The sequence below is a fragment of the Diaphorina citri genome, unplaced genomic scaffold (assembly GCF_000475195.1).
Source record: "Diaphorina citri unplaced genomic scaffold, Diaci psyllid genome assembly version 1.1 scaffold1227, whole genome shotgun sequence".
Classification (NCBI taxonomy): Eukaryota; Metazoa; Arthropoda; class Insecta; order Hemiptera; family Psyllidae; genus Diaphorina; species Diaphorina citri.
In genome coordinates this window covers 38,895-48,317 of record NW_007378656.1, presented here as the reverse complement: position 1 = coordinate 48,317, position 9,423 = coordinate 38,895, and the positions used below count along the sequence as shown (strand labels likewise).

The 9,423-nt window shown below is 34.4% G+C and overlaps 2 long non-coding RNA genes across 2 annotated transcripts; one reads left to right on the top strand and one right to left on the bottom strand.

The window, feature by feature from the left end:
• The first annotated feature begins 310 nt into the window (after positions 1-310).
• LOC113469774 lies at positions 311-1,632 on the top strand. The gene is made up of 2 exons (XR_003393090.1): positions 311-951; positions 1,127-1,632. It is a non-coding gene; the product is annotated as an uncharacterized LOC113469774 (long non-coding RNA).
• Positions 1,633-4,700: 3,068 nt separating this feature from the next.
• Positions 4,701-8,722, bottom strand: LOC113469773. Its single transcript, XR_003393089.1, has 3 exons — positions 7,457-8,722; positions 7,028-7,071; positions 4,701-5,599 (listed from the first exon to the last, which is right to left on the bottom strand). It is a non-coding gene; the product is annotated as an uncharacterized LOC113469773 (long non-coding RNA).
• Between the last annotated feature and the right edge of the window lie 701 nt (positions 8,723-9,423).

Below are 9,423 nucleotides of genomic sequence, written 5' to 3'. Positions count from 1 at the left end.
CCTGATTATTTTTCGTAACACATACGAACTGATGTACATACTTTATTGAAGATAAGTAAAAAACTTGACAATCCTTGAACTGTTGGTATACTGGAACAACTAACACATACGAACTGACGTACATACTTTATTGAAGATAAGTAAAAAAACTTGACAATCCTTGAACTGTTGGTATACTGGAACAACTTGTTCTAAGCTGACAGTCTTAAACAAAGCACTATTTATACTTATCTTTATTTGCATGCACGTCTGCTGCAGGCCCGATGAAAATCAACATGGCTGTCAGTGCTGCAGCTACAGACCCCGCTTTCTGAATCATCCTCGGTTTCTTCAGGATCTTCAACGTTATTTCTGTTGGAGTAATTTCGGTATAAGTAGTAACTAGTACATGCAATACCTGCGGCACCCAACGTAAAAGCCGCCAAAGTGATAACTTTTTGTGTGTCCATTAAGTCCCTGTTCTTAATAATTTTATGAATTTATTTTGTTAGGTTTGTTGGAGGTTGCACAAAGTCTAATAAATTCATCTAATTAAGTTTTACTAATTTGGCTGAAATACCCTAAAAGGTGACTTATGTTGTGCTCCATATTTCCCTAATTAATACCTAATTTAAAGTATGGTCTGACAGTAATAACACAGTCTTCTAAATACTACCTCTACCTACAATACATATTTAACAGAATAGTCACTTTACTACTTTGCCAGGCAAATCGGCTTCATTATCTTATTTGAATAGTATCTTCAAGTTTTTCTGAGGATCTGAGGCCATAACTCATCCTTGTTAAAGAGTCAAGAGGTTAGCCACCTCAAATTAGGGGAGAGAGTTGACAAAGTGTTTACACAATCAAACACCATAAGAACAGAATTCTACAAAACGGGGAAAAAAACTCGAGTCCTATTGAAAACTTTCTGAGCAACACCATAACGAGAAAACTTTCAGTTTTGGAGAGGTTCACATGTTCACAAATAACTTCACCTCGAAGGCATTCTGTCAAGAGAGAATTTTATGGGAATATTTCTCCAGTACAAAGTTTGTGTAATGGTAGACTTTGTAGGATATTGGGTGATACGTGTATGTACCTACCTACTGTAAATGAGTTTTATTCAACTTTCAGTTTTGGAGAGGTTCACATGTTCACAAATAACTTCACCTCGAAGGCATTCTGTCAAGAGAGAATTTTATGGGAATATTTCACCAGTACAAAGTTTGTGTAATGGTAGACTTTGTAGGATATTGGGTGATACGTGTATGTACCTACTGTAAATGAGTTTATTTTCTCTCTGCTGACACTTTTTTTCCGACAGGGTGAATGGGAGGTACTCGAGAAATATCCTACTTATTGCCATCGGCTATCAGTGTTTTTTACCCTCTCCTTTCCCCTACTTTCTCTCTCCCCCCATTAAATAAGTTAGTATTAGCTCTAAATAGATTTATTGTTACTTACTTGCTGTAAATAAAGTTCTACCTATGTACATTAGAACTATCATTTTTAATCCACCTTAACTGTAGAGTTATTGTCTCTAAACGCTATGTAATCAATTTTCGTCACAGACCATGAATTAAGCCGATTTTTATTAGCAGTCTTGAAAATCTTACTAGTGAAACTTCCGTACCTACGATATATATATATTCTGCTGACACTTTTTTTCCGACAGGGTGAATGGTAGGTACTCGAGAAATATCCTACTTATTGCCATCGGCTATCAGTGTTTTTTACCTTCTCCTTTCCCCTACTTTCTCTCTCCCCCCATTAAATAAGTTAGTATTAGCTCCAAATAGATTTATTGTTACTTAATTGCTGTAAATAAAGTTCTACCTATGTACATTAGAACTGTCATTTTTAATCCACCTTAATTGTAGAGTTATTGTCTCTAAACGCTATGTAATCAATTTTCGTCACAGACCATGAATTAAGCAAGCCGATTTTTATTAGCAGTCTTGAAAATCTTACTAGTGAAACTTCCGTACCTACGATATATATATATAAAAAAGAAAAGGGCCAAAGAATGAGAGGGACAAAGGAACAAATCCAGGTAAAAATGGAATAGATAATATATTCCACAAAAAGATGAGAATGAAAAATAATATTATTCAAATATTCAAAATAGACTTACCTACCAATGTTCTGAAAAATATCCCCTCTCGATTTCATCTCTGAAGTAGACTTTGAATTTACATAATAAAATAATAATTCGTCATTGTCTTTCTTCCTCAAGATTTTCTTACGCTTTACGCGATGAGCTGATGGACTATACATTTTTTCCAGCTACAAAAATTTCATCCTAAATGCCTCTTTCGTTTTGTAATGAGTTTTCTCAATTCATCCTCTCCCAATTTCCCAATTTGAGTTTAGATCTAATGTCTTATCTAATAAAGTCTAATCTTGTTTGAGAAGACAGTATAAGGGTCAGCTATGTTCACAAGGGAATTGAATACCAGTAAAAGAAGTCAAACCTTTGGGAAGAATACAGGATGACAGACTACTCGTTCTTTCAGAGTTTAGATCTAATGTCTTATCTAATAAAGTCTAATCTTGTTTGAGAAGACAGTATAAGGGTCAGCTATGTTCACAAGGGAATTGAATCCCAGTAAAAGAAGTCAAACCTTTGGGAAGAATACAGGATGACAGACTACTCGTTCTTTCACTACATTTTTTCCAGCTACAAAAATTTCATCCTAAATGCCTCTTTCGTTTTGTAATGAGTTTTCTCAATTCATCCTCTCCCAATTTCCCCGCCCTCCCGCTAATGGCTTTAACCCCCCTGAGAAAAACTTCACTGGTACCTAATTTCTCGAGTACCCACCTGCTTGTTTCTCTGCATTTTTTCCTCCTCGTTTTCTCCACGGTTCGTGTTCTTTCAGAGGTTCCCCTAAAATACTATATTTCCTAGTAAGATAAATCCAAAAATTTATTATTTGTATGTGTAGAAGTATGTGTGTCTATAACTATACAATCTAATACTTTGTCTGTATCAATACGATTTAACATACCTGTTTGAGAACTTTGACCTCGATAAAGAAGCATCAGGATCATGATGTGATGTTTTACATATTTATGTAGGTAATAGATTGAAAGAAGGAGGCATCAGCATTATCAGCAATCATGTAGGTAATGTTTTGCATACATATTTATGTACATGTACATATCTGCACGGTTCGTGTTTTATTTCTCGTCATTACAATAATCTTGTTCTAACAAATCTCTATTCTGCCCCTCCACCCTGCGTTACAAACGGTGGTTGTACAAATTGAATTTTTTTTGTAGCACCATAGCGGATGGGAAGGTGAGTGGGGGGGAAGTTATATGAGATACTTTATGCTTGTCCTCAGCTTGAGTCGCTTTAGGACGAATGGTTTTCCGTGTAATTTCATACCTCTTTTATATTTTCACGCATTTCCCCCCTTTTTTTCGTCATTACAATAATCTTGTTCTAACAAATCTCTATTCTGCCCCTCCACCCTGCGTTACAAACGGTGTTTGTACAAATTGAATTTTTCTGTAGTACCATAACGGATGGGATGGTTTGGGGGAAGTTAAATGAGATACTTTATGCTTGTCCTCAGCTTGAGTCGCTTTAGGGCGAATGGTTTTCTGTGTAATTTCATACCTCTTTTATATTTTCACGCATTTCCCCCCCCCCCTTTTCCGGGGAGAGTTAAGTATTAATACTTACAGTTTCTTTTTTTCTTCGGAAAAAATAAGGATAAAAATTAAGTAGGTAGGAGCCTACCTTTGTCCTTTTGCTAATTCTTGTAGAGCGAGAGAAACAAGGGTTTTATTTACAAACGCAAAAAAAGGCAGAAGCTTTTAACGTCAAATTCACAAAATTATAAATCTCTACCAAAGAACTAAATATAGTCTACCCAACCTCCCTTAAAACCTTTTGTAAGATAAAACTTTGTTAAGTTTGCAAAAAATTCAAAGATAGAGACGAAGACGAAGGTAAATTTCAATTATTATTGTTGGAGACATTTTCCTCTTGGGAGTTTCGGGGTGATTTTGAATTTTCCATTTTCGTCCTTTATTAAATGAACTAACAAGGGTCTATTCAGACCTTGCTTCTGATGAGGGATTGTGATTGCTTTTTTAGGTTTAGGTGGGTAATAAATTATCAATAAGTAATCATGAGGTAGGACTGGTACGAAATTGAGTTAGGTCTACAGTCTTTTGTATCAGGTGATTTATTGGACGGTAAAAAACCTTGGTAAAACTCTCTGCCGTTTTGTCAACGGATAAACCTTTCATTTTAGTTGTTCCCTACTTTCCCTTTCTATATAATTTTCTCTCCCTCCCTCCCTCCCATTCTCTTCCAAATGTCGTTGACCGATTTTCCAATTTATGTAGGTAATAGATTGAAAGAAGGAGGCATCAGCAATATCAGCAATCATGTAGGTAATGTTTTGCATACATATTTATGTACATGTACATATCTATTAAAAGTTTCGAACTCTTTGGAATCTGAAGATGAAAACTGGTAATCTTCCGATCTCTAGTCTTTCGCCCTCAATCTTTCCTCTCATTTTGTTCTAATGAACTCTCATTCTTTTTTTCTCAGTCTAATCTAATCAGCTTCTTCAAGACCACAAGATAGGGATAGGCAATGGCAGGAATTCCAGCCAAACTGCAAGATGTTGGTCTCTCGGGCCGAATTTTATTCGGGTTACAAAAAACTTTTTCCAGAATTTAAAAGCATTTATGTAGGTAATAGATTGAAAGAAGGAGGCATCAGCAATATCAGCAATCATGTAGGTAATGTTTTGCATACATATTTATGTACATATACATATCTGTTAAAAGTTTCGAACTGTTTGGAATCTGAAGATGAAAACTGGTAATCTTCCGATCTCTAGTCTTTCGCCCTCAATCTTTCCTCTCATTTTGTTCTAATGAACTCTCATTCTTTTTTTCTCAGTCTAATCTAATCAGCTCCTTCAAGACCACAAGATAAGGGATAGGCAATGGTAGGAATTCCAGCCAAACTGCAAGATGTTGGTCTCTCGGGCCGAATTTTATTCGGGTTACAAAAAACTTTTTCCAGAACTTAAAAGCTTTTTTTTCCAAAAAAGGCTATCCTTTTTTCTCCCCAAAAATTTAGAAATAAATATTGTGTAAAGAAAAGCAAAGAAAGACCAAGGCTATCAATGTCTCTTTGCTGAAAAAAAGGGAAAAATCCTCCCTCTTCATACTGTGGGTGTATTGGTCTGGTTATTTATTTCGTTTTCGTTAGTACCGAAACACGTTTTGTGGAGCGCACATGCTATTTTTTCACCCCGTGTGAAAATTGTCTTAAAAATTACGTAATTTTGAACAAAATTTTGCGAGGACATTAGCGATAGTCAGTGGTGATTCAAATCCATTTCGGCTTTTTTTTAAAGTTCAATTTTAAATTAATAGTATTATGGATTCTTACCTAGAATTTATTTTATTTTCGGTAAGTAGGCTCCTCAATTAGTTTTTACCCTCCCATACTTCAGAAATCGAATGTAATAGAAGACAAAGACTTGAAAAGAAAGTAATTACCATCCTATCTGCTATAGGTTTTGCGAGGTACTGTTAGGGTGTTAGTTGTACAACTTGATTTACATAATTATTTCATCTATTTTTCATTACATTTATCCAGCCAAACTGCAAGATGTTGGTCTCTCGGGCCGAATTTTATTCGGGTTACAAAAAACTTTTTCCAGAATTTAAAAGCTTTTTTTTTCCAAAAAGGGCTATCCTTTTTTCTCCCCAAAAATTTAGAAATAAATATTGTGTAAAGAAAAGCAAAGAAAGACCAAGGCTATCAATGTCTCTTTGCTGATGTCTAAAAGTTCCACTGGGATCCCCCCATCAGAAAGCATCGATAGCACCACAGGATTACCTCGGGGTTCAAGGAACTTCCTGGTACCCACTCTATCTGATCCTACGCGACTGGACAAGGAAAGGAATTCGACCAAGAAGAAGAACAATCGGACTCAAGGTAATACATACATTGGTTATAATTTATAATTCCATGTACACAAATACAAGTACTCGATATTATGCTCAGGCTAAAAAGTCTTGTAATTCTGAAAACTACAATTATTATTCCCTTCGAATTTGTTATTTTTGGTGCCGATATACATAATTATGTTGTACAACACTTGATCAATTAGCTAACACTTTTTCTCCCCAAAAATTTAGAAATAAATATTGTGTAAAGAAAAGCAAAGAAAGACCAAGGCTATCAATGTCTCTTTGCTGAAAAAAAGGGAAAATTCCTCCCTCTTCATACTGTGGGTGTATTGGTCTGGTTATTTATGTCTAAAAGTTCCACTGGGATCCCCCCATCAGAAAGCATCGATAGCACCACAGGATTACCTCGGGGTTCAAGGAACTTCCTGGTACCAACTCTATCTGATCCTACGCGACTGGACAAGGAAAGGAATTCGACCAAGAAGAAGAACAATCGGACTCAAGGTAATGCATTAAATGCATACATTGGTTATAATTTATAATTCCATGTACATAAATACAAGTACTCGATATTATGCTCAGGCTAAAAAGTCTTGTAATTCTGAAAACTACGATTATTTTTCCCTTCGAATTTGTTATTTTTGGTGCCGATATACATAATTATGTTGTACAACACTTGATCAATTAGCTAACATTTTATTTCGTTTTCGTTAGTACCGAAACACGTTTTGTGGAGCGCACATGCTATTTTTTCACCCCGTGTGAAAATTGTCTTAAAAATTACGTAATTTTGAACAAAATTTTGCGAGGACATTAGCGATAGTCAGTGGTGATTCAAATCCATTTCGGCTTTTTTTAAAAAAGTTTAATTTTTAATTAATAGTATTATGGATTCTTACCTATAATTTATTTTATTTTCGGTAAGTAGGCTCCTCAATTAGTTTTTACCCTCCTATACTTCAGAAATCGAATGTAATAGAAGACAAAGACTTGAAAATAAAAATTACCATCCTATCTGGTATAGGTTTTGCGAGGTACTGTTAGGGTGTTAGTTGTACAACTTGATTTACAAAATTATTTCATCTACCTATTTTTCATTACATTTAATTTAAGGTTTAGTTCATAAATTACCTAATCTTTGGAATTTTATATAATATGGAAAAACACCTACTTATTGTATAAAGTCGGCGCTAAATAAGGGATTAGAATATCTTCAATTAATTTTCCTGGATGGGTACTCATATCATTGTGCATTTTGTATAACTTTTATGTTCAAGAACTAGGCACAGGGATGGGATATACACCGGTCCTTCTGAGACCATAGTTAACCAATAACTACTACTATTTCCCCATCGGTGGCACAAGCTCCGGCTTTTACGGATGGGCATAACATTTATTGAATAGGTATTTATTTATATTGGGAGATTTGTATCAAATAACAAATAGATGGAAACTTCTCAAATAAAATTTCTATTCACAGGAACATCGGAACAAGCCCATGTCTAAAATAAATTACCTAATCTTTGGAATTTTATATAATATGGAAAAACACCTACTTATTGTATAAAGTCGGCGCTAAATAAGGGATTAGAATAATAGATATTAGATAATGATGATATCTTCAATTAATTTTCCTGGATGGGTACTCATATCTCATATCATTGTGCATTTTGTATAACTTTTGTGTTCAAGAACTAGGCACAGTATACATAGAACCCTATCTGGGCTTTTCAGCTAGCTGTAAATGAAAATATTTGTCATCCCGGATGCCGGGGGTGAAAAAGTTAACGCCATTTGCCATTCGGTGGTTCGAGTTGGCAACTTTGCAGTCGAAAGTTTTAATTCGGAAACCTCAGTTTTTCATATGATATTATGAGGATTTTGAGGTTTCCCGTCGGTATTAAAAATAAATTCCATTATTCTATTGTTGGAAAGGTACTTAGCAGAAGCTTTTGTGAAAAACTGATGTGGTTGAAATCTACCTATACGTTTATATTGAGGTTTCAAATTCAAAATGGATATTGGAGTACCTATGCTAGTTGTAACTTGAAAGGGTTGGTTTCCGGATTGCATGCAAGGTAGACATTTAGGGCCGAATAATGAATTGTAATTTTATTAAATGTCATATTTAGAGACTTGGCAGATTTGTCTTAGTGTTTTAATTTGCCAATCTGCAATTGGGTACTTTTTAGTGTCTAATAAAAATCCATAGAGGCAAGGTACCACGAGATTATGTCTTTTTCTTTAGGGAGTCGTATTTTTTCCAAAATTTTTTAACGAAACTCTAAAAAACAACTGTAAAAACATTTGGAAAACACAGAAAAACAGACCAATTTACTTCATTAGGTCCCCGCTTTCACGCTTTTCGTGCGTGTAGGCAAAAAAACTTGAAAAAATACGTAAAGTTAATAATTTATTGACGGCCTTGGCAATGAACTCAGGAACTTTATGAGAACTGAGAACTCCTGTTTGTTTTTTTAACGACTTTAATATTATTAAGGTATTAGACACCTCACTTGTACAAGAACAGAATGTGGAATAAGTAATAAAGGGAAAGAGAAGGGAGGTATAAGGTTTTATAGTTTAGGAAAATAGGGTGAATGGAGTTCTTTAAATTAGGTTGTACAGTATGCACGAAAATTACCGTCATTTACTTGAACCTTAAAAAAACAACCAACACATAGATATTCTTATTGCTAATTACTAGTTAGTTAGGTACGTACCGACCTACTTGTATTATTTTTGTTCTCATAAATTTAAAATAAAATATTTCAATTTTTCCATAAACTGATGAACTACTTGAACCTTAAAAAAACAACCAACACATAGATATTCTTATTGCTAATTACTAGTTAGTTAGGTACGTACCGACCTACTTGTATTAATTTTGTTCTCATAAATTTAAAATAAAATACCTATTTCAATTTTTCCATAAACTGATGAATGATTATTGATTTTCATTATAATTAACAATGGAGCAGTTGCAAATGGGTAAAAATTATAAATAAATGGTCGATTCCTATGTAAAAAGTTGGGAGGAGCAGTTGCAAATGGGTAAAAATTATAAATAAATGGTCGATTCCTATGTAAAAAGTTGGGAAAAATCCAATTATTAACAATGGAGCAGTTGCAAATGGGTAAAAATTATAAATAAATGGTCGATTCCTATGTAAAAAGTTGGGAAAATCCAAATCTGAGATCAAAACTTAATGGGTAAAAATTATAAATAAATGGTCGATTCCTATGTAAAAATTTGGGAAAAATCCAAATCTGAGGTCAAAACTCCAAAATAACTGTAAAAGGTCGAAAATTCAATTTTTATTTTCCGTTCTAATGAAAGAGTTCAAATATGTGTGACGTCAGATTTTACGCAGTTGTTTTTTTAGTCCATTAGTTAGCGCCACTATGCAAGCGCGCTAGCGGAGGAGCAGAAAGAACTGTGCAGAAATGTATGCGCACAAACACATTAATGCGTTGCCTGTG